The sequence below is a fragment of the Phocoena phocoena genome, chromosome 7 (genome assembly GCF_963924675.1).
Source record: "Phocoena phocoena chromosome 7, mPhoPho1.1, whole genome shotgun sequence".
NCBI lineage: Eukaryota > Metazoa > Chordata > Mammalia > Artiodactyla > Phocoenidae > Phocoena > Phocoena phocoena.
The window spans coordinates 41489627-41514686 of record NC_089225.1 but is presented as its reverse complement, the minus strand read 5'-3'; the positions used below and the strand labels follow the sequence as shown (position 1 = coordinate 41514686).

General features: G+C 38.8%; 1 pseudogene; it reads left to right on the top strand.

Moving 5' to 3' along the window:
- Positions 1–611: 611 nt before the first annotated feature.
- On the top strand, positions 612–1956 carry LOC136125844 (hsc70-interacting protein-like; annotated as a pseudogene).
- The last annotated feature ends 23104 nt before the right edge of the window (positions 1957–25060 follow it).

Here is a 25060-nt window from a genome sequence, read left to right as displayed (position 1 = left end):
AAAGTCCTTATTAAATAGAAAAAGCATTCAGTAGAGACCACGGAAGACTCAACCCTCAGGTGTGGTCTTAGCTAGCCATCAAGTGATGACTACTCTAGACATGCCTTAATAAAGTCTTTAAAAATTAATCCTTGAAAGAAATTTATCTACCAATAACCTAAATGATTACCAGAACAAAGCTCAATAAACATGTTTTGAAGGACTACAACAAAATTCAGCACTCAAATAACATAAAATTTACAATGTTCAGAATCCAAAAAAAAAAAAATCACTACACATGTATAAAGAAGAGGAAATATAACGAATAACCGGGAGGAAAATCAGTCTATAGTAACAAATCTAGAAATAACAGAGATGTGGAATTAGTAGGCAGAAACTTTAAGACAACTATGATCATTATGCTTGAGAATTCAGAGAAAAATGAATACAAAGAGGAGGGAAATAGAAGATACTAAAAAAAAAACAAAAAGGAACTTCAATAAATGAAAACTGTAGGAGGTTCTAGTCTGTTCTGCCTCGCAGCACCCGCCTCCCTTACGCGGTCACACTAAGCTAGTGCCAGGGGCCAGGGATCTGGCCACAGCCTCCGCTGCGCCCGTCGCCTCCGGACCATGGACCCCCGCAAAGTGAGCGAGCTTCGAGCCTTCGTGAAAATGTGCAAACAGAACCCAAGTGTTCTGCACACCGAGGAAATGGGCTTCCTGAGGGAGTGGGTGGTGAGCATGGGGGGTAAAATACCACCTGCTACTCCTAAAACTAAATTGGAAAAAAATACCAAGGAAGAAAAAACAGATAGTAAGAAGGCGGAGGAAAACATAAAGACAGAGGAACCATCAAGTGAGGAAAGTGATCTAGAAATTGACAATGAAGGTGTGATTGAACCAGACACTGATGCCCCTCAAGAAATGGGAGATGAAAATGTAGAGATAACTGAGGGGATGACTGATCAGGCAAATGATAAAAAAGTGGCTGCCAGTGATGCCCTAAATGATGGTGAACTACAGAAAGCCACTGACTTGTTCACAGATGCCATCAAGTTAAATCCTCGTTTGGCCATTCTGTATGCCAAGAGAGCAAGTGTCTTCCGCAAATTACAGATGCCAAATGCTGCCATCCGAGACTGTGACAGAGCTACTGAAATAGATCCCAATTCTGCTCAGCCATACGAGTAGCAAAGGAAAGCACAGACTTCTGGGCCATTGGGAGGAAGCTGCCCATGATCTTGCCCTTGCCTGTAAGCTGGATTATGATGAAGATGCTAGTGCAACGCTGAAAGAAGTTCAACCAAGGGCCCAGAAAATTGCTGAACATCGGAGAACATATGAGCGAAAACGTGGAGAGAGAGAGAGATCAAAGAAAGAACAGAAAGGGTCAAGAAGGCTCAGGAAGAACATGCGAGAGCCCAGAAGGAGGAAGAAGCCAGACGACAGTCAGGGGCTCAGTATGGCTCTTTTCCAGGTGGCTTTCCTGGCGGAATGCCTGGTAATTTTCCCGGAGGAATGCCTGGAATGGGAGGGGGCATGCCTGGAATGGCAGGAATGCCTGGGGCTCAGTGAAATTCTTAGTGATCCAGAGGTTCTTTGTTGTTTTTTGTTTGTTTGTTTTTTTGCTGTACGCGGGCCTCTCACCGCTGTGGCCTCTCCTGTTGCGGAGCACAGGCTCCGGAGGCGCAGGCCCAGTGGCCATGGCTCATAGGCCCAGCCGCTCCGCGGCATGTGGGATCTTCCCGGACCAGGACACGAACCCGTGTCCCCTGCATCAGCAGGCAGACTCTCAACCACTGCGCCACCAGGGAAGCCCGATCCAGAGGTTCTTACAGCCATGCAGGATCCAGAAGTTATGGTGGCCTTCCAGGATGTGGCTCAGAACCCGGCAATTATGTCAAAACATCAGAGCAACCCAAAGGTTATGAATCTCATCAGTAAATTGTCGGCCAAATTTGGAGGTCAAGCATAATGCCCTTCTGACAAATAAAGCCCCTGCTGAAGGAAACGCAACTTAGATCACCTAATGGATGTCGCAGTACAAACCAGTGTACCTCTGACTTTGTCATGAAGAAAGCTGGAGTGCTATGAAGATAAACCCTACCCCTCTGCCCCAGATGCAGCTGAAACATTTTACAGTGGTTTGCCATCAGGGTATTCATTCAGATAATGTTTTCTTACTAGAAATTAAAAATTTTAAACAATTTTTAAACCTTAAAAATATTTAAAACAAATTAAAAGGGTGTGTTAATCCCTACATTTTTCTTTACTAATCATTTTGGTTTCTTCCTTTGAATTAATTAGGCAAGGCAGATACTTCAGTATGGAAGATTTACTGTTCAAGTTTGAGTGAAATAAAGATTTGTTAGTGGGAGGCAAATGTAACATTTAAATAAAGTTTGAGTTGAATATATGGTCACTGAGGCATTTTGATTTGTCTTTTTAATTGCTTTATTATTTTTTTTTTAATGATTTACTTCCATGAAACTACTCGAACCACCAGTATTGCAGTAGGATCTGGGTTAGGGACTGGAAATACTTGTCAGGGCTGCAGTAATCTTAACTACATTTTATATAATGTGTACCCTTGTGCAGATGCATTTAAATCTTACACTGTGGTGACGGGATGATTTTTATACTGCTGCAGTAAAATTGGATTATTTAGCTCTGTTCTTGTATGATATCTAAAATAAAAGTTTCATATTTCCACATAGGGGAAATAAGGGAATACTTTCCTTTTTGTATTTCTATGTTTAAAATGTTCTTTTCAGATCAGAAAATGCCCAACTCTTTGTCTGCTTTCTACTTGTTTTCACATTTTTTCCCTCTTACTCTTCTTGGGCTAAAGATGGTCCTTTTTCACTAGCATCATCACTGCTATCATCACTCACAGCATAATTATGCAAGCATATTTAATAATGGGCTTAATTTAATATGTAATACAAATAGTGGCTATATAGGGTAATACCCATAATAGCTGTAGTTTCTTACTTGGCCAAGAGACTTCATATTTAAGTGTTAGATTTTCTCTTTGGTGAAATCTTAAAACATACCAATAGATGTTGGAAGAAGGGATTCCCTTTGGTGTTTGGTCTCCTACTTAGGAAATACCTATTGCAGTTAGAGTTTATCTTGTAGTATTAATTTCTGGAGAAGTTTGAATTAATTGATACACAAAGAGGGGAACCTAAATTCCTAATCCAGCATGAACTAAAAAAATTGATGAGATTCATGGTGGTTCTTCATTGTGGAGTTGTCAGCATTGTGAAAGATGCATTGTTCCATTCAGCTCTCAAATACTGCAGCCATGTCCCCACCTCTCCTCATTCCTTCCCTCTCCTCCAAGGATAAAGAAAATGATAAATTTTCTGTTGTACATCCAATTCTTATATTAAACGAGGCTAAGTCCAGGCACTGTACCAGGAATTGCTAGGTTTCTACTTATTATCTTTCAATGTAAAGTGCTAGTTTAAAAGCAGTTTCAAGGGATGAGACCCTCTGTACTTTGCTTATTTGAAGAATCAATGGTAGGAGCAGTGAAATAAATTCCATGGAATACATTTCTGAAATCATAAGTAAGTTGATTCAAGTTTTTACCCTTTGCTGTACACAAGCAGATAGAAATGCATCTGTTAAGTGAGAAAAAGCTGTATGCTGATTGAGCATGCTTCTTAAACCCTTTAAAAATACTCAGCATATAAACTTGAGTTTGAGCTTGCTGGTGTTCTTTTTGTTAATATGTGTTCTCCTTTCTCAAAATTTTCAGTGTGTGCTGTAATTCAGAACCAGCTGCTTCTGGATTTTTCATTTGATTTACACATTACCTAAGTACATTCTAACATTGCACATATTACCGTAAGTGGATAAAAGTAAAACTGGTCTGAAAATGTATCCTATGCTTTTTATACTTTTAAGTTAATACAAATACAAAGTACATCTTCATTTTTGTAGAAACTTAACATCATTTCTAAACCAGACGTGTTCTTTTCTTGTGCCAATAATGCTACAAGAAGGAAAAGTAAAGGACGCTTTTACTGCTAAAAAAAAAAACACTATAACATCTAAAATAAAAACTTTGCTGGATAGAATTAATGGCAGATTAGAAACTGGAAAAAAAATATATAGTGGACTTAAAGAAAATGCAATATAAATTCTCCAAAATGAAGCATAGAGAGGAAGACAAGAAGAAGAATAACAACAAGGGTCTAACATGACATACATGTGATTGGAATCCCAGGAAGAGAGAAAACAAAAAACAAGGAGGTGGGGCTTCCCTGGTGGCACAGTGGTTAAGAGTCTGCCTGCCGATGCAGGGAACACGGGTTCGTGCCCCAGTCCAGGAGGATCCCACGTGCCGTGGAGCAGCTGGGCACGTGGGCCGTGGCTGCTGAGCCTGTGCGTCTGGAGCCTGTGCTCCGCAACAGGAGAGGCCACAACGGTGAGAGGCCCATGTACCGCAAAAAAAACAAAAACAAAAATAAGGGGGTGGGGGTGGGGGCAGAGACATGTGAATATGTAATGGCCCAACGTTTTTCCAAATGTGAAGAAGACTATAAACCAAGACTCAAGAAGCTTGATGATCCCCAAGCAGGACAAGTATAAGGAAAACCACAGCACATCATAATCAATTGCTTAAAAAAGAACAGTGATAAAGGGGAAACCATTACCCAGAGAAAAAAGTGATTATGTAAAGAGGAACAAAGGTAAAAATTACAGCAAGTTTTTTATCAAAACCTATGAAATTGAGAAAACAATATAACAATATATTTAAGTTCTGGGGGAAAATGTCAATCTAAACTTCTATACCCAGAGAAAATATCTTTCAAAAATGAAACACTTTCATATAAGTAAAAGCTGTGTGAAGGCATTGCCAGAAGAACAAGAAAAAAATTATATCAGCTGACAACTTAAATAAGGAGGACCAAAAATGGTAAATGGATAAATAGAAAAAATATTATTTTCTCACTAAAAAAATTTTAAAGATAGCTAACTGTTTAAAGTAATAATGAAAACAATGCATTTGAAGGCTTACAATGAAAAATGTTTAACAATTATGCCACAAAAGAGAGAAGAAAGGAGATAAGTTATACAGTTCTAAAGTTCTTATGTTATATGTGAAGTTTTGTGATTTAGTTTGAAGACAGGCTGCGTTAAGTTTAAAATGCATATTGTAAAGCTTAGAGCAAATACTTTAAGAGACAAAACACATGGGTATAGCTAATTAATCAGTAGTGGGAAATAAGATGAAAGACAAATAATAAGGAATTAATTGAAAAGAAGGTAGAAAATGAGAAATAAAGAACAGAGAGGACAAAAAATCAAATTGCAATATATTAGATTTAACCTCAAATGTATCAATAAATACACTAAATGTAAATAGTTTAAACTCTACGATTAAATGTCAGAGATTGTTGGGCTGGATTAAATAAAGCAATATTCAACTATAGGCAGTTCTCAACAAATTATCTTAAATATAAAGACATCAGTGGGTTAAAAAAAAAAAGCATGGAAAAGGTATATATTGCAAATAGCAACCAAAACAAAGCTGGAATGGCTAAATTAAAACCAGACAATGTAGACTTCAAGACAAGGATCATTGCAAAGGGTAAAGAGGTTACTTTCATAATGATAAAGGGATCAATATTTCAAGGATATAGAATAATCTTAAATGTGCATACACATAATAACAAAGCTTCAGAATATATGAAGCAAAAACTGAAAGAAATGAAAGGAGAAATTAAAAAACTCACAATTACAATTAGAAACTAAAAATTCCTCTCTCAGTAACTGATAGAATATGCAGATATAAAATACTTCAAAAACACCATCAAGCAAATTAACCAATTGACATGAATAAAACACTTTACCAAAAACTACAGAATACACATTATTCTTATGTGCACATAGTTGATTCACCATTGTAGACCATATGCTGGGCAATAAAATGAATTTCAATACATTTAAAAATGATTGAAATCATACAAGGTATGTTCTCTGAACAAAATGGTATTAAATTAGAAATCAATAATTAAAATTCCCAAATATTTGGAAATCACACAATCCATTTATAAGTTTAAGGAGAAATCATAAGAGAAATTAGAAAATATTTTGCATGAATAAAAATACACATATCAATATTTGTGGGATGCAGTAGTATTTAGAGGTATGCTGTCCAATATGGTTGCCACTGGCTACATATAACCATTTACATTTTAACTTTAATTATTTAAAATCAATAAAATAAAAATTCATTTTCTTGGTCACACTAGCCACATTTCAAGCACTAAATAACCACATGAGGCTAGTGACCATCTTATTAAATAGTACAGAGAACAGTACCACCAACACAGAAATGTCTATTGGCCAGCACTGTCTTAGAGAAAATAATCAATCATTAAACGATTATTTTGGAGGAAAAAAATGTCTGAAATCAATTATCTAAACTTATCCTTTAAGAAACTAGAAAAAGTACAGCAAAGTAAACCCAAGGTAAGCAGAAAGAAGGAAATAATAGAGTGGAAATCAATGAAATAGAAAACAACAAAAAATCTCAATGAAATGAAAAGCTGGTACTTTGAAATAATCAATAAAATTGATAAACTTGAGGATAAACAGAACAGGTAAAAGGAGAGCAGACACAACTTAACAACATCAGAAATGAAAGGGGATTTTACTATAGGTTCTTTAAAAGGGAACATTATAAACAAATTTATGCCAATAGATTTGACAAATCAGAGGAAATGAAAAAATTCCTTGAAAGGCACAAATTTCCAAAACCAACTCAAGAAGAAATAGAAAAAACTTTAAATAACCTTATATCAGTTTAAAAAATTGAATTCCAATTTAAAACCTCTCCAAACAGAAAATATTATCAAATTGAATCCAGCAATATATCAATGGGGTAACATACCATGACCAAATGGTATTATTGCACAAACTCATTTTAGAAACGCATAACATTTTAAACATCAATTGATATAAATCACATTAACAGAATAAAAGAAAAAAACATATAATCGTATCAGTAGATGTAAAAACAAGCATTTGAAAAATCTTAATACCAATAAAAATTCAGCAATCTAGGAATAGAAACTTTTAAGCCAAATGAAAGGCATTTGCAAACAACCTACAGCTAACTTAATGGTAAGAGATTAACTGTTTTTCCTCTAAGATGGGTACTAGGACAGGATATCACTCTTACTAGTTCTCTTCAATTGTTGTATGAGAGGTCCTAGACAGTGCAATAAAACAAACAAATAAACAAGAGCATACATATAAGAAAAGAAAAAGTAAAACTGTCTTTATTTACAGATAATATCATTGTCTATGTACACATACTAAGAAATCCACATAAAAAAAATTTCCTACAAGTAATAAGTGAGTTTAGCAAGGTCTCAGGAAACAGTATTAATATACAAAATCAACTATATTTCTTTATTCTAGCAATAAACAATTAGGATGTGAAATTCTAAAAAAAATTAAACATTTAAAATAACATACAAAACATTGAAGAGTAAATTTTTTTTTTTTTTTGAAGAGTAAATTTTTCAAAAGATATGCAAGATATCTACACTAAAAACTAAATTATCTCACTAAAAGAAATTAATAAGATCTAACTAAATGAACAGATACATTATGCACTGATAGGAAGACAGTATTTATAAGCTGCCAGTTTTCCCAAAATAGATTCAATGAAATCCCAGTGAAAATCAGAGCAGGCATTTTTGTAGAAATTGACAAGCAGATTCTAAAACTCATGTGGAAATGTGAGGAACCTAAAGTAGCCAAAAGACTACACTGTAAAAAGGAAAACAGTTTGAGGTCATACACATATCTTATTTTAAGACATTAAAAAGCCATGATAAGAGAGTTTGCTGCTGGCATACAGATAGACATATAGATTATGGAACAGAAACAGACTACAGAAATAGACTATATATATATATATGTGTGTGTGTGTGTGTGTGTGTGTATATATATATATATATATATATATATACAGTCATACAATTTTGGACAAAGGTGACAAGTAATTCAATGAAGAAAAAAGTTTCAACAAATGGTACTAGATCTGGGTATCTATGTGCAAAAAAAAAAAAAAATGAGACTTGTACCTTATATCACAGTAAAAAAAAAAAAAAGTAAATTGAAATGGACTATCAGCCTAAATGTGAAACCTAAAAAATGTAAAACCTATACCACTTCTAGGGGAATATATATGAGAAAGTCTTTGCCATCTTGAAGTAGACAAAGATTTTATAACTCGGCCATAAAAAGCATGATAAAAAAAATTAATAAATTGGTCTTCATCAAAACTTAAAACTTCTCTTTGAAAAAATGATCTAAAGAAAAATAAGATGACAAAAATTGGGAGAAAATATTCACAATACATATATCTAAGAAATAATTTACATTGAAAATACATGCCAAAATTATAAAACTCAGTAATAAGAAAAAAACCAATTAAAACTGGCAAAATACTTTAACAAACCATCACAAAAAACATACAAGAGCCATTAAAGGGTGAAACATTATTAGTCACCAGGGAAATGCAAATTAAATCACAATGAGACACTTTCACGTCACACCTACTAGGATAGGTAAATTAAAAAAGACTGAGAATGGCCAAGTGCTGGAGAGAATGTGGGGCAACTGAAACTTGCATACTTTTTTTAGGTGGAATGCAACATGATATTGGCATTTTCTTATAAAGGTACACTTAACATATGATACACTTAACATATGATTCAGCAATTCTACTGCAGAAGAAATGACGAGATATATCCACACAAAGACTTGTACATAAGTGCTTACGGTAGATTTATTCGTAATGGCCAACAACCAAATGCCCAACATCTGGTAAATGGAGAAACAAATTGTAATACCTTCATAAATAGACTACTGCACAGCAATGAAAAGGATGAAACTATGGTGCACACACAACATGCATAGTCTCAGAGACATTATGTTGAGAGGAAAAAAAACCCAGAAAAGAATACACACTGTAGGATTACATTCATATGAAACTCCAGAAAAGACAAATCCAATCTACGGTGACAGAAAGTAGATCAATGGTTACCTATGCTGGGCTTGTGAGGTCAGGGTTGACTAGGAAAAGGTACAAGGCTACCTTTTCTGATGATGGAAATGCTCTATAACTTCATTGTGATGGTGGATCCACATGTATATACACTTTTCAAAACTCATCACCAGCACAGTTAAAATGTATGCATTTCATTGTGTGTAAAATGGACCTCAACAACATTGATTAAAGGACTAAGTTAAAATTGAAAGGGTGTGACAAGTGGAGAGACAGAAAAGGAAGATGAAAAGCAATGTGTGAAATAAGAGGAAAAAATATGACTGGGTTAGGAAAAGGAAGAGGAAAAAGTAAATAGAAGAAAACAAAGGGGTAAACTGGAGGAGGTCTCAAATTAACTCTTATAGCATTCACTTCTGTGGGCTTGGCCCTTTACTCTTTCCCTAAATCCTCATAACACCTTGCATGTTAAAGATAATTACCCTCATTTTATTGATATGGAAACTGAGACCCTGATAGTTCAAATGTTTTTCCATATTTTCACATTGGCTCCCAAACTCTGTCTACTGTATGTTACTAACATCCTTTGGAAGTCAGTTTTCATTGGGTGGGTTCTCCAGATGCTGAGATGGAGTTTGCATACAGAGTATTTATCAGGGATCATCCTCTGTGAGAGGCAAGAGGAAGAAGTAGGACTGGGCAGAGGGAGAAGTCAAACTATAGTGCAGGCTCAACAAAGCCTCTGCCAGCACTGGGGGAACACTGAAGAGTATATGGACCCTCAGAGTCTGCCATGTGGCGTTTGCTGTCATGCAGGTCTGTGGGAGGACACCGACCTTTCACTGAAGTGATTCCGAGACAAGAAAGGAAGGTAAAAGGAATTATACTAATGACTATAATAACAAAAACAGTAGTGAATATGTTTTATGTGCTAGGCATGGTCCAAAGCATGTTTTAACTCATTTAAAACTCACAACAACCCTCCCAGGTACATACCATTTTTAATCTCCACTTGATATTTAAAAACTGAGGCAGAGAAAGATTTAGTGTCTAGTCTCAGGCTATACAGTAGAAAGCAGAGATACGAGGACAGGGTTCCATAGTCTGTCCTCAGACTGTGCTCTCCCAGAGTCAAAAAGACACCCAGCTCTTTTCAGCGACAAACTCTAGAGATACTTGATCAAGTGCTACCTGGAGTCTCACAGCTCCTCAAAGAAAAGCCTCTTATCGATAGCCTCAGGTTGCTCTTCCATCTGAAACAAGAACCTTCTAATTAAATACATCTTTCTCCTCAGGCAATTGGTTCTGAGCCACTTGGCCTTGAACCCAACATCTTTGCACATAGGAGCCTTCTACGGAAAGGCTTTCAAAAGTGAGGGAAAAGTTCTAACTAAAGCAAAGAGCCACCTTGAGGAAAACCAGAGTGAATTTACTTTTAATTTGAAATGAAGGGGTTTTGGGTGCTGATACTCTGCCTCCACCAGGCCCAGATGGGTCTGCAATACAATCTGACTCTTGAATACTTAAAAATAGAGATAATTGAACGCCCCACGCTGTGATGTGAGGCCTTTAAATTCAGTGCTGAATTCAGTGGTGGGAGTGCTGATTTGCATTAACTTAGTCATGCCCACCTCATCAACTTAGGTAACTGATGTTAGGTCCCTAGAGTTTCCTAGGAACGCTTAGGTTCCTAGGAACACACTAGACCAGAAATCAGACTTAGATTTTATTCCTAGTTCTGCATTTAAGTAGTTCTGTGACCTTAGACAACTCACTCAGGTTTTTGGGTTTCAATTCCTTCATCCACAGACTTTGGGGCTTGGATTGAATAATTGTTAATTGTGCAATTCTCAGAGATCAAACAGGGAACTTAAAGAAGGCTTGAGTATAGGAGCTAAAAGGCTTTAATTGGAAAACTGTCCTTCCATAAAACATTTATCTGGGGCTCGCTTCAGAACTACAGGGGCACAGTCCCTTCTTTTACCCCACAATAAGCCTCTTAAAGCAAACAGAGTCCTCAACATTCTTATGTTGAGATAAATGAGGTAACAGACAAGCCCTATAGAGGAGTCAACACATTGTCAAGAAGCAGCATGATTTGTGGGAAGAGTGAGAATTGGTAGAGCGTTCTAGCAGAGCTCTGCCATAACTTATCTTACCTTCCTCATTGTTAGACAGGCTTCATGATAACTGTGTCCTCCCAGTAGAAAGGATCAGAGAACAAAAAGAACGAAGGAAAAAAAGAACTCTTAGGGAGTAAATTTTGCCTATAAAATGATTTGAGCTCAAGAACAAAGAAAAAGTGTTTGCTTCAATAAGTGTGTAGGATGTATTTTGATTTCACTAGATTTCGTTCACCTAAAGAGAAGGAATGTATAGAGCATGGCTACCTTCAACTCCAAAGAAAATTAAAGGGATAAAAGGGAAAACTGGACCGGGTCTTCTATAGACCAGCTCCCCCATTTTACTGTTAGGGAAATTGATGGCCAGAGAGAGAATGTGACTTGTCCAGATTTATGCATAAAATTAGCTACAGGTCTATTACTAGGACATGAATCTACATTCATTTATTTATTCAACAAATATTTATTGGCCCCTAGATGGGAAAGACCCTATCCCACTCTTGTGGGGAGGCAATCAAAAATCTCATACATAAATGTAGGATTAGAACTGTGACAAGTGACCCAAAATAAGGCACACAATGCTATGAGAACATATAATAGAATCTGGCCTGCCCATAGACCCAAGAAACTCTTCTTTGAGGTTTAAGCAGGCAAAGAGGGAGGAAAGGAAAGTGTATTCCTAATAGACACAATAGCATGAATAAAAGGCCCTGGTGCAGAAGGAAACATGGCATGCTTTAGAAGTTTAGAAAAACAAAAAGCTGAAGCACAGAGAAGGGTGGGAAGGATGGCAAGAGAGAAGACTGGAGGGGGACTTTGAAGGTAGACCATGAAGCTATGAAGGTCATGTTCATTTATTCATTCATTTACTTATTCATTCTTATATCACTGATTTATTCATTCAACAATATTTTTGAGCATCCATCAAGAAACAAGTATTGTTCTGAGCACCGAAGTTTGAACAGTGAACATAATAAAGTCCCTGCCATCATGTGGGTTACATGGGGAGAGAGACAAAGATAATAAATAAATAAATTAAAATGTAATGTGTCAGGTGGTAACAGGTGCCATGAGAATAAATGAAGCAGGGAACAAATAATGGTGGTGTGAAGTGCTATTTTACAAACGGTGACAAGGGAAGATTTCTGTTTTTGTTAAGATAAATTTTTAGCAAAAGGTAGAAGTAAAGGAGAGAACCATTTAGCTCTAAGAAGAAAGAGTGTTCCAAGTAGAGGAAACGGCTCAGGCAAAGGTCCTGAGGTGAGAACATACTTAGAATATTTAGAACAGCAGAGAAGCCAGTGTTCTTGGAACACAGACAGGAAAGGGAAGAGTGAGGATCTGAGAAGAGATCTTAGAGGAGCAGATTATAGGGTCTTGGAACTGAAGTAAACTGCTTGACTTTGACTCTAAATGGAATGGGAAGTCCTTGGAGCATTTTGAACATAATAATATGATACGACTTATGTTTTAGAAGGATCACCCTGGCAGCTCTGTGGACATAGACTGTAAGAGTGTAAGGGTAAAAAAGAGAGAGAACAGTTGGGAATCTAGATTAATAATCCAGGTTAAACATGATGGTGGCTTTGATGGGGGTGGTAGTAGGAATGGCGAGGAGAGGTCAGATTCTGGATGTGTTTCAAAGATGGAGACTACATGATATACAAGTAAATTGGATGAAGGGTGTTAGACAAAGAAAATGAGTCAAGGATAACTCCAAGGGCTTGACCTGAACCACAGGCTGAATGGAGCTGCCATTCACTAAAGAAGGGGAGGCCACCAGGCATTTTAAGTTGGGGAGGGGGGAACAGCCTGATCACACTTTTGGGTCCCAAAGATCACTCAGGCTGCAGTACAGAGAATGGGTTGGAGATGAACAAGGGTGGATCTGAGGCACCTAGAAAGGAGGCTAAATAGGTAGTGCAGACAAGAGAGTCATTAGTGGACCGTCCATGAAATTTTTTTGCTATTTTAACAGCTTAATTTAGTAGTTATAGATGTAAATTTACGAATACTAGAAAAAATAAAACACACCAACCCTGTGACTTCAGAAAATTGCTAGGAACAGAGAAATATAGTACCTTAAGTTTGATCTAAGAAATAGATTTAGTAAATAATGGGATAGTTGGTACTTGGAAATGGAAAAAAAAATGTGATGGTGGTATTCAGACCCTAAAGTTTGAGGAAAATAGACTATATTACACTGCCAGTTTGATAAGCCTCACTGGTTAAGTGAGGTTTTTTTGGAGTGAGTCATACTTTGGGGTATACAACCAGCACATAAGCTAAATCATCCCACACTGTCTTGGGAAATTTCCTTTACTTGAACTGCAGCCATGCTTATCCGGTGTGACTCAGTCACCTGGGTATGGCAAACGGGACCAGGAAGGAACCAATGAGATGCTCTCTTCTGGAATTCAGATTTATGATAATGACAGCAAGCTAGTTTCTGTGGATACTCTGAATGAGAATCTGTAAACCCAGGAGCTAGGGGTGGTTGTTGTCTGTTCTGTGGTCTGGAGAGGCAAAGGAAGCTGGCCACAAAGAGAAACAAGAAGGAAGCAGATACATAGAGATGGTGAGATAAGAGACAGAGAGGACTGAAAGATTTTCAGTATCTCATTCTTGTCTTCTCCTGAGGCCCAGTAGCCTTTCTGTATTGGATGCCTGAGACATTCTTTTATAGTGATAATAATACAACTTTTAAATTTAGCTCTTTCAATAATTTTTCATACTTGCTACCAAAGTGTTATACCTAACGGCTATTTCCACAATTTAGAAACAGAGGAGTGAAGCTCTTTCTTTAGAATAAAGAACCACCTAGGGAACTCCTGGAGTTCCTGTATCCAAACTCATCATTCCAACAAAAAGAAAGTTCTAAGTTGTCCAGTTTGGGGATAGAGGATTCACATGGCTTTGAACTAGCTTACAAAACCAGTAAAAAGAATGAGTCTAACAGACAGAAGTAAGCCAACATTGGTTGAGAGAAAAATTAAGAGACGATGCCACAGTAATTCCATTTAGGAAGAAGAAAGAATGAGAGAACCGTAGAAAGAAATCAGTGATGAGGTTTCAAAGAAATTATTGTAAAAGAGAAATTTTATCAAAATAAAAGTTATTTGCAAACATTGAAAAATATCAAAGACTTCACAAAAAATCACTGTTCGAATTCCCACACTGTATGGGAGTAAGGGAAATCATATCAAATTGAGAAGTCTATTCCCAGATGAAGCAATCTTTTGATATTTTTGCTTAAAAAAAACGCTATAAAGCATTGTATACTAGATTCCCTCACCTCATTCCTAACACTACCTTATCCTCCTCTGCTATGACCACTTTCTCTCTTCTCCCCAAAAATCTCAAAGGGAAAAAACGTGTGGCTGACAGAAACATAATAGAGCCCAGCAGAATATAAGAAATTGCATACAGAGAGAAGATCAAGATGCTGGAGCAGGAAGACGTGGACCTGCCCTCCCCCGACAAGCACCTAAAAATTACATCTACATATGGAACAATTCTCACTGAAAACTGACTGGAAATTGGCAGATAGATTCCTGTACAACCAAGGTTGTGAGAAAGACCCACACGCAATCTGGGAGGAAGGGAAGAGAAGTGATCAGGTCAGGCAGGACCTGTGACCCTGGGTGGAGACTCCGAGGAAAAGGGAAATTACACAGGTGGAGATCCTCCCTGAGGAGTGAGTGGTTCAAGCCACATACTGAGCATCCCAGTCCTGGGGTCTGACACAGGGAAGACAAGCCCCCTTGGCTGGTGGGACTAACAGCAGGCTGTGGGAAACCTGGACTCCACTCCTGAGGAGCACACTTACTTGCTCCCGAAGCAGGGCAGAGAGGACGGATTGAAGACTGTCCAGGAGGCTGGCCACTTTCCTGGGACTGCCCTGGTGTGCACGCCAGCCTGAGCCGAGCAAATGCTCCAGCCTCACTTGCTTCACGATGCAGCTCCACACTGGTGTGAAGGCTCAGCTGTGAGACTCAGAGGCAGCTCAAACCCCAAGCAGTGTCTGAGTAGGGAGAGGCAGTCTTTACTGGTGCTTACACAGGCAGCAGGCCAGAAGCAGCCCTGATCTCTGTCTGTGGCCAGACCACCACAGCTTGCACTCCAGCTTACCCTGAGAGCCCACACAGGCCTTGCCTGCCCTATAGTGCAGCTCCAAACCAGGGCAGGGGTGGCAGAGGCTGAAAGGAGAGCTCAGCTGTGAGTGACAAAGAAGGCTTGGACCCAAAGCAACGTCTGAGCAAGGCAGGGGCGACCTTTACTGGTGCTTACACAGGCAGCACATTAGAACCATTGTGGGTCTCTGACCCCAGCTGGACCACCAGTCTGCACCCCAACACATGCTAAGCACACACATTGGCCCCTCTTGCTCTGGGGCAATGGTGTCGGTGCTGGGAGTAAGGACAACATACATTTAAAGGGAACTGAGCCAGTTCAGAACTGACCCTCAGGGCTTCTGCCCCAGCAACCTGGGACCCAATCCCACCCTCAGTAGGGCAGTGATGGCCACTGAGCAGAGGGGAAGCCTCACCTCACACCTGGTTCTGGCCTTAGTCCCTCCATCTCCAGCCCTACCTCCTACCAAGGTGATAGATGCCAGCACACCCTGAGGAAAGATGTGACTTGTGTCAAATCCAGCTCTCCTACCAAAGTCACTGGGCACACACAGACTGAATAGGGACACATTCACATAAGGACACAACTTCAACACTGCAGTGGTAACTGTTTCACCTAATTTCATAGAGACAGGGAAAGTTAAGCAAAATGAGAAGAATGAGGAGTTTGTTTCAACTGAAAGAGCAAAAGGGCAAAAAACCCTGAAAGAACAAATAATGAAACAGAAATAAACAATTTACCAGATAAAAAATTCAAAACATTTGTAATAAGAATGCTAACTTAATTAGGGAAAATAATAGCTTAATATGGTGAGAATTTTGACAAAGAACTAGAAAATATAAGAATGAACCAGTTAGAACTGAAGAATACAATAACTGAAATGAAAAACACACTGGAAGGAATTAACAGCAGACTAGGGGATACAGAAGAACTCGTAAGTGATCTGGAAGAAAGAATAATGGAAATCAACCAATCAGAACAGCCAAAAGAAAAACAAATTTAAAAAATGAAAATAGTTTAAGGGATATATGGGACAACAGCAACTATACCAATATTCACACTAAAGGGGTCCCAGAAAGAGAAGAGAGAGAGAAGGCAATCAAAAATATATTTGATAAAATTATGGTTGAAAACTTCCCAAACCTAAAAAGGGAAACAGATATTCAGGTACAGGAAACACAGAGGATCCCAAACAAGATGAATCCAAACAGACTCACACCAAGACATATCATAATTAAAATGGCAAAATTTAGTCAAAGGAAAGAGAGAAGTCTAAAGGCAGCAAGAGAAAAACAAAGAGGCATATACAAGGAAATTCCCATAAGGCTATCAGCTGATTTCTCTGCAGAAACTGTAGGCCAGAAGAGAGTGGCGTGAATACATCCAAAGTGCTGAAAGGGAAAATCCTGCAACCTAGGATACTCTACCCAGCAAGAGTACCATTTAGAATTGAAAGAAAACTACCACATGATCCAGCAATCCCACTCCTTGGCATATATCCAGAAAAGATGAAAACTCTAATTTGAAAAGATATATGCACCTCAGTGTTCATAGCACCACTATTTACAATAGCTACACTTGGAAACAACCCAAGTGTCCATCAACAGACAACTGATTTAAGAAGATGTGATAGATACACAATGCAATATTACTCAGCCATAAAAAAGAATGAAATATTGCCATTTGCAGCAACATGGATGGACCTAGAGAATATCCTACTAAGTGAAGTAAGTCAGACAGAGAAAGACAACTATTATATGATATCACTTATATGTGGAATCTGAAATATAATACAAATAAATCCATATACAAAACAGAAACAGATTCTCAGACATAGAAAACAAACTTATGGTTACCAAAGGGGAAAGGGGGGAGGGATAAATTAGGAATATGGGATTAACAGATACAAAGGACTATTCATAAAATAAATAAGCAACAAGGATTTACTGTATAGGACAGGGAATTATATTCAGTATCTTGCAATAACCTATAATGGAAAATAATCTGAAAAAATATATAACTGAATCACTTTGCTGTACCCCTGAAACTAACACAATATATCAACTATACTTCAATAAAAAAATAAAAAATTGAAGGAGAGAGAACTTCTCAGACAGGCAAAAATTAAGTGTTCATCAATACTAAACCTACCCTAAAGGAAATGTTAAAGGGTCTTCTCTAAGTGGAAAAGAAAAGACTATACAAGGAGTAAGAATTTATAGGAAAGGAAAAATCCCATTAGTAACGGCAAATATATAGTAAAGGCTGAGAATCAACCCTTTAAATAAGCTAGTACGAAGATTAAAAGACAAAAAATTGTAAAATCAGCTATGACTATAATAATTAGTAAAGGGATAAACATAGAAAATATGACATTAAAAACACAAATGTTGGGGAGGGCAGAAAAAATTGTAGAAATTTTAGAATGTCTGAATTTAAAGGACTACCTGTTTAAAACAAGTAGATATAGTTATGGTCAATATATATAAACTGGTAACCACAAATGAAAAACCTACGACACACAAAAACTAGACAGAAAGGAATACAAGCATACCACTAAAGAAAATCATCAAACCACAAGGTAGGAAACAAAAAGGAGAATAACAGAGAAGAACCAAAACCCCCCCCCCAGAAACCAAATAATAAAATGGTAATAAGTACATCACTATCAATAATTACTTTAAATGCCGATGGATATATATACAATGGAATATTACTCAGCCATAAAAGGAATGAAATTCTGCCCTTTTCAACAATGTAGATGGACCTAGGGATCACTATGCTTAGTCGAATTAGAGAAAGACAAATACTGTATATTATTACATACATGGAATCAAAAACTAAAACAAAAAATGTACATAACAAAACAGAAGACTCACAGCTATAGAGAAAAAACTAGTTACCAGAGTGAAGAGGGAAGGGGGAGGGGCAAGATAGTGGTATGGGATTAAGAGACACAAACTATTATATATAAAATAAATAACCAACTGGATATACTGTACAGTACAGGGAAATATAGCCATTATTTTGTAATAACTTTAAATGGAGTATAATCTATAAAAATATTGAATCAGTATGCTGTGCACCTGAACTTAATATAATATTGTAAATTAACTATACGTCAATTAAAAAAATTGCAGACAGGTTATAAAATGTAAGTCAGTGACCTATTTTTCCACTACAGGTGAAACTCACATATTTTCTTTTGTTTGTTCATCAAGATGAAAAATAGAAAGAAAAACAATGAGCTATGTTACTTAATTGACATAAGATTTAACAGTTTATGCAAAATTTTGAAAATTTCCTATTAAAAACAATAATCCATCTGAGAAATACCAACCAAGACAATTTTTTAAAATAAAATGTATTTAGGGAGAGATCTATCACAACTGCATCCAGTGCTTGTGCATTGCCTGTGATGGGCCTCAAGGACGGGATGGAAGAAATGATGGGGTTACAGCAGTCAAGGATAGGCTGGGGCTTGGATGGTGCAAGACTGAGGGACGGGATAGGATGGGCTGTGGAGTACATTTCTCTTTTTTTAATTTTTTTTACGGTACGCGGGCCTCTCACCGCTGTGGCCTCTACAGCCGCGGAGCACAGGCTCCGGATGCGCAGGCTCAGCGGCCATGGCTCACGGGCCCAGCCGCTCCGCGGCATGTGGGATCTTCCCGGACCGGGGCACGAACCCGTGTTCCCTGCATCGGCAGGCGGACTCTCAACCACTGCGCCACCAGGGAAGCCCCTCGATCATTTTTTAAAAGCTGAAAATGCAGTTTTGCGTTTGGAGGACTACAAAATAGGTAGATGTGAACATCCAAAACGCCACACTGTTAAAATGGCTGCATCAAAATGTCTCCTGCCCATTCCACTAGATAGTAATTAACAGCGGGACCACTCGGAGGTTGCAGTCCGGTCAGCAATAAGTTAGAACTGACTCTCACATGTGTTTTATTTCACCCGCACAGCATTTTTCAAAAAACGTGATCACCATATTTTAAAAACGTGGCAGGACAGTGGCCACGGAAGTCAGAATCCGCCAAGGGTGTGTAACAACTCACCTGCTGAATGAAGTAGCCCTGAAATAGGATGGCGCTGGAGCGTCGGACCCACACTCACCACTGCTGGCAGTCCGAGAGCGCAGGAGAGGGTCGCGAGCTGCGACGCAGTTAAGGCGCGCGGGGCGTAGGCGTCCTCGTGCGTGCGTGCTCCTCGCTGCGTGCCCCTCCCACCGCCGCCGCTGCTGCCGGAAGCCCCACGGACGCTAGGCTGCCACTAGTAGGAGGGCTGCGGCAGTGAGCCTTGAAGCCTAGGGCATGGGCCACAGGTGGAGCCACCGCAGGTGCAGATCTTGGTGGTAGTAGCAAATAAAAAACAAAATTAAAACTGTGACGATTTCAATATAAAATTTGGATTTTAAACTTCTCTTGGAAAACAGAATATTGATACTCTGGGCCCTTATTCTCAGATGACATTAATTGACTGGATCTGAGTATAGGCTGCCGGGTTTGGGTGGGGCACCCTCCCTTCATTCCACTAGGCACCAGGGCTCCATTTTGGCTCACTTCTCTCATTTCTGTACCTGCCTGCTTCCTCTAGGCACCTCAGTTTGCAAACGCCTGGCCCGGAGCCTAGAGCCGTGCGGTGAGGGATGTAAAGATCCCGTAAAGTGAGGCAGCTGCTACTTTTTCCCAGGTATGTAACCATGTGATGGTTCAGTGATGCCACGTCTTCCAATTTTTCAAGCAAAGTTGGAAATTTGTATTTTTATGTAAAGCCTTTCAATTTTTAAATACGAGTTCATTCTTTTCACGTTGACAACCAAATAAGACACATCTGTGAACCATCAGCCTATGCCTGCTGGCTTGCCATTCTTCCCTGAACTGTAGGACAGAGGTCTGCATCAGAAAGCCCATGATATTCTTTCTAGCTGCCCTACCTTTGCTCCATTTCCAGAAGTGCTGGTGTAGAAGTTAAAGTGTGGTTTTCCAAGGGCAAATATAGTTCAATTGAATTCAACAGGCACATTTACCAAGCATTCACCGTATGCAAGGCTCTGAGCTAAGCACCATGAAAAGGGTAGATATACAAATGGGACAAAGCCACATACTGCCTTTAAGGAGTTGCCAATCAACCACACCTTTGACACCACTGACAAATAAGTAGAGTTTGTGTTCAGCTACCTTGCTCCCTCATTCCAGTATTGCTTTTCCCTTATGGAACTCCCACAGATGCCAGTGTTCTCTGTTACTCTGGTGCTCCTTTCTAATGCTTCACAACTATTTCTGTTTCTGCTACGACTACTACCATTAGCAGTAACCACTACAGTACACTACAAGTACCACTACAACAAGTATTACTACTCCTACAACTACTGTTAGCATCGTATAGTGTGTCTTTGTGTTAAGCACTCTATATGAACAATTTCTAATGTTCACACAATCCTAGCAGATAGGTCCTATTATACCCATTTAACAAATGGCACAATTAAGTTAATCAACTTTCTTGAGGTCACATACAGTGTTATATTGTGATTTACAATAAGAAATATATATTTGGTCTTCATCCCCACTCCTGATACAGAGCTCCCAAAATCTTTCGAATTTCCTGTGATGAGAGCAATAAAAGTGGCTTTTGTTATGTGAAAGTGGTGACTTTTGGAAAGCACCTGAGGATGGGGCAGGTTGCCAGGGGAGTTAACCATGTGGTTAGAAGTTTGAAAATTTCAGTCCACCTCCTACCTGCCCACACACGTTCTGTCACCTGGAAGGAGAGAGGGGCTGGAGATTGAATTCTATCACCAATGTACAGTGATTTAATCAATCATGCCTATGTAGTGAAGCTTCCATAAAAACCCAAAATACAGGTTTGGAGAGCTTCTGAGTGGGGGAAGACATGAAGATGCAGGCCCAGAGAGAGCATGGAATCTCTACACCTTTTCCTTGTACCTTGTCTTCCATATGGCTGTCCTGATGTATATCCTTTTATAATAAGCCAGTAATCTAGTGAGTAAAATGTTTTTCTGAGTTCTGTGAGCCTTCCTAGCAAATTAATCAAACCCAAGGTAGGGATCATTGGAACCACCAGTCTACAGCCAGTGGGTCAGAAGCACAGGTGACAACCTGGATTTAGGATTGACATTTGAAGGGGGGTGGCAGTCTTGTAGGACTGAGCCCTTAACCTGTGGGATCTGATGCTATCTCCAGTAGATAGTGTCAGAATTGAGTTGAATTGTAGGACACCCAGCTGGTGTTTGGAATTGCTTGGTGATGGGGAAAAACCCCCACACATCTGAATGTAATTGATGAACCATACCAGTTAGTAATTAGCAAAAATGGGACTAAAATACAAGTCTGTTGGAGACTCCTGCATCTGAGTGTCAGGACTGATCTTTACAGAGTGGTAGCTCTCTCTTAGTCAGGACTGAGATTCTGGAATCTTAGAATGTTCTCCTAACACAAGGGTGCATTAAAATTAATGCAATCACTTTCAGTGCCAGGCTCCACTCTCCTTGCTATAATGCAGCCAGAACGATTGTTGTGAGACACAAATCTGGTCATATCACCACTTGCCCTAAATATTTAACAGCTTCTCATTGCCTTCTGTATACACATCTATCTCCTTCATATGGTTTATAAGTAGGCTGACCATATGACCCACTTTCCTGGAATAGCTTCAGTTTTCGCTTGCTATTTCAGCATAATTATTAACAGTGTTTCACTCACAAATGTGTCCTGGTTGGTTGATAGATTGTAAGTTCATCCTATTTATAAGACTTTTCATTATTTGGGTTTTGCATATATCTCTAGTCTTATCTCTCACCATTTCCTCCTTAAATTCTCCGTCTGTCTCATTAAATGCCTTTCCATTCTCCTGACACACACTCTTTATCTTCCAGACTATTGCCCATACTTCTCTTCTCCTGGGCCCCTTTTCATCTTCTTTCAATACTCTTCATTCTTTAGGTTGCAGCTTAGTTCAGTTGCATGTCTGTCTTGCCATCACTCGGAGCACCAGTATTCTTGCCCTCATGGTCCTTAGCACATTGAAGCTCAATTATGTATATATATGTCCGAAGCCACCACTGTACCATAAACTCTATGGTGGGGATCATGTCTGTTTTGTTCACATTTTCCCCAGGAGTTACAGCTATCCCATTTACAAAATAGATGCTTTGTAAATATTTGATGAGTGAATTTGGATATATGAGAATGCCTAGGAGAGTATCAACACATCTAGGCTCTCAAGTGTGGAGTGGGGATGTATAAGTGGTTTAATAGCAAAACAAGGGGCAGGGCCATCTGTGTCACTGTGAAGTGAGGTACAATGGACTTCGCAGTGCCCTTCAGGAATATTTTTTCTCTTTCTGGCTGCCAAAAAAAATTTTTTAAGTGTGATTTCACCTGTGTCAACAAAAGACTGGTGGTTGAGGCATGAGCTCACAGGATATAAACTTGCCTTGCTCCTTTTCCACACCTAGGTCCCTTATTCTGCTAGGGAAAACTCAAAATGAGCACAAGGCATGTTGTATGTACAACTGTAAAGTGGTAGGTGACTTGGTGTTCTTGCACATCCGCTTCTCAGGTCCTGTCCATCTAGGGCACGAGGCTAAGCTTCTGAAAGGGATTCTAAATTTTCCATGAGGATATTCAGAGTTTTGCTAACTGGTTGCTCTCTTGGTTGTATTCTGAACACATTTTTCTTTTCCTTGATTAAGCGTGGGTAGAGCAGGGGTCTGGAAACCACGGCCAGTAGGCCAAATCTGGCCTGCTGCCTGTTTTTGTAAATAAAGTTTTATTGGAACACAGTCATGCCTATTCACTTAAATTCTGTCTGTGGATACTTTCTTGCTATGATGGCAAACATGAATGGTTCCAACAAAGACCCTGTAGCCCACAAAACTTAAAATATTTACAATTTGGCCCTTTACAATAAAACCTTGCTGACCCCTGGCCTTGTGCCCCAATCTGGGACACCTTGGGAAGAATCTAGGAGCTTGCTGCTTCCAAGTGTGGTCTGTGAATCAGAGACAATTGCATCCAAAAACTTACTATGAATATAGAAATCTTGGGCCCAACCCCAGACCCACTGAGTCAGAAACTGTATTTTAACATGATTTCCAGGTGATTTATGTGTACATCAAATTTGGAGAGCACTTATCTAGGTTCCTCTGGAGACTGAGGAGAACCCTCAAAGAACTCACTCTTGAGAAGACATTGCCTCTAAGACATGCAGCAAGTTTAGATGGTGGCCTAACGTTTACAGGTTTCAGGAGTATCCTTATGCTAACATGCCGTACTTCAGAAGCTCAAGGAATAAAACCTCAACAGTGGAATCTTAAAACTATGGAAACTGATAAGGTGAATATTTTGGAGCCAGAGGAACTCCAAGCATTTCTCAAATCACACTATTCAGTAGCCACATATTTTGACTTTGAAGGAGGCCAACCCTGAGCATTTTTTGAATCCAAGAGCGGCTCTGGGGGATTAGTGGTGCTGGTGAGAAGCAGCTGCTGTTTTATTACACGCCTCAGTGCTCCATTTTATTGCAATGACAAAAATACCCACTCTCTCTACGTCTCTCTCACTGTTTCTGATTTCTTTTCCCCCGTGTCTGTAGTTGGTACTAATAGCTTTGAGGGAGAGAGGCAAGGTGAATTTTTTTAAAGTTATTTGTTATCCAAAATGTGTTTTGGTGGCTCTAAAATGAAAAAAATGTCACGTGAAAAACGGCTATTTTTCTGTTGCTCTTGAGACCTCACGCTGGGGATAATTCCTGGAACCCTGTAAGGATCATATTGAGCTGTGAGACAGCGTGGCAGTGCCTGTTCCAACAAGAGAAATAGGTTGATTGCTATCAAACAATGCTTTTATATGAATACCAGTGAAAGCTGTAGAATATTCTGTGAGTTATTTAGTGGCAAGGCAATGAATGTCTCCAATAGCACATGGTGTTCCTCTTTAGAGCAAAAGATGTGTTTTCCCTCCCCAAACAATTCAAAATAAAATCTGGAGTCACGGACAGAGAGTGCTCTTTTGTTGTGGTAACTGGGCGGTTCTAGTGTCAACCTGGGAAATTGAATAAATCTCCTCATCAACTTCATCACTGTAACATTTTGTCACAGTGAGGAACACACAAGAAGTTTGTTTGGTTTGCCTGTTTTTGTGGCTGTTGCTTTGCCCAAGATTTTTATTTCACTAACCTTGGATTCAGATCCTTTGGTCGAAGAGAAAAGAACACTCTAAATTTATTAGCTTATTAATTTGGAAAAAGTACACTTTGTATATTTTGGAATCTGAGAAGAATAGTCCTAATCACTCTCAATTCAGCACTGTAGCATGGGACAGGGTTGGTTTAGAAACCATGCTTTTAACGTCATCTATTTCTGACCTTACTGCACTCATTTCGATAGCTAGTCATTAATAAATTTGATTGATTTTGATATTGTTTTCTTTATCTGACCTTACCATTTCCCTGATGCAGATTCAAATGAGTCAGTTAAAATAAAAATTGTGTCTAAAAGAAAAAAAGAGAAACAGAAGAGATTTAGATACTCCAATATTGCTGGTTGTATAGATTCATTGAAGCAGGCTTTCAGCTGGGCAGGGTTGAGGATGCTGGTCCAAGAGGGTTTACAGACCTAAATGTCAGTTGTGCTCCCAGTACCCTTGAATGACTCAGTGACCCTGGAGCCCAGAGACCATACAAATGGATTTAAGATTCTGAACTATGGCAAGTTTTTCTCATCAAATCCTTTGCTGTTATAAATGCAATCTCCA